Source organism: Arachis stenosperma, chromosome 9 (assembly GCF_014773155.1).
Source record: "Arachis stenosperma cultivar V10309 chromosome 9, arast.V10309.gnm1.PFL2, whole genome shotgun sequence".
Classification (NCBI taxonomy): Eukaryota; Viridiplantae; Streptophyta; class Magnoliopsida; order Fabales; family Fabaceae; genus Arachis; species Arachis stenosperma.
This window is the reverse complement of record NC_080385.1, coordinates 114,260,001-114,261,490: the sequence shown is the minus strand read 5'-3', so window position 1 is coordinate 114,261,490 and position 1,490 is coordinate 114,260,001.

Sequence of the window (1,490 nt, the reverse complement as noted above, 5' to 3'; positions counted from 1 at the left end):
CGTACTCGGGGAAGCCATCAGCGTTATATAAATATATAGCTACCATTGCTTCTTCTTCATTAATTTGCATTTCTTTGGAAATTTCAAAAGTCAACTGAAATATAAATAAATATGAAATCATGGGCAAATTATTCATGTTGAACGAAATCCTAATTAAATAAATCTTACTTACTGGTATTGTCAGTAAATGCAACCTTTCAACTTCGCATTTACCGACATCCAACTCAAACTATTTTCCATCATGCACTACAACAATATAGACTATTTTTTAGGATTATTATGTGTCAAAAAAAAAATTAAAATTCGTCAAAAAATAAATTTTTGACACTATTTTAACTGTGAAAATATGTTAATAAAAGTTTTGTCAAAACTAGTATTTTTGACATATAAGTAATTGTAAAAAAGTTTAAATCTTATTTTGACAAATATTGGCCGTCAAAAATAATTTGTTAAAAAAATTTGAGAATATATTTTTTGTGATACTTATTAATCGTCAAAAATACTATTTATTTTGACACTTATTGACCATAAAAAATTCTCAACAAAATTTTTTAATAAAGAATGAGATAAGATCTTGAAACTGAAGAATAAACTGAGATTTTGAAGATGAAGAATGAGTAATATGATCCTAAATTAAGAGTAGTGTGATGCCAAAATTGACGGAACTCAACGAAGAAAAAGAATAATGGAGTAAGTTGAAAATAAATAAGTGTCAAAATTGAGGAGTAATTTTCTACAATCAAATTATTCATCAAAAAAACATAAAAAATTTGACATTTGTGATATTTGTCAAAAATATATATTAATTTTTACACTTAACTATGACCGTTAAAAAAAATCATGTTAAAATAGCTCTCTCTTTTTTGTAGTGATGCTTAGTTGCCTGCATATTAAATGTATACATTATAGTTCTTCATTTTGAGAATTTTCAGTTTTATTTATCACAATTTTTTATTGTTCATATGTTACTATATTGACTTCCTATTAACCATGAAATTCGCAGTCGGCAAAGTTTAAAAAATACATAAAACCAAGATAACTAAAATGTATTACTTACCCTATTGCCATTTTCTTCTTCACCTCTAGAAATAGACATTACCCTGTTTGAAGGAGGAGTTAATGTCTGGACCAAATTCTGAAACACTTGTCGCATCATTGCTTGGACCTCTTGTTTCACCGTCAAAATCTCCGAATCCATGTATTCAGTTAAACACTGATACATAGGATCTAAGTGTAAATTAAAATGTTGACTGCTAATAAATAAATTGTCGAATGAGGTTTCCGTGTTCTCCTTAGAAAGAGTTTGACTGCACAAGTGCGAACTTAAATTACAGTTAATGGTTTATTCTGTTTTAAATTGTCATACTGGTCTCTTATTATAAGAAAATACAAAAAAAAATAATTTTTACCATAAAAAGAATCTATTTAATTATTAATTAATTAACATAGTCCTAACATGTAAAAAATAAAACTAATAAAAGGACTATAAA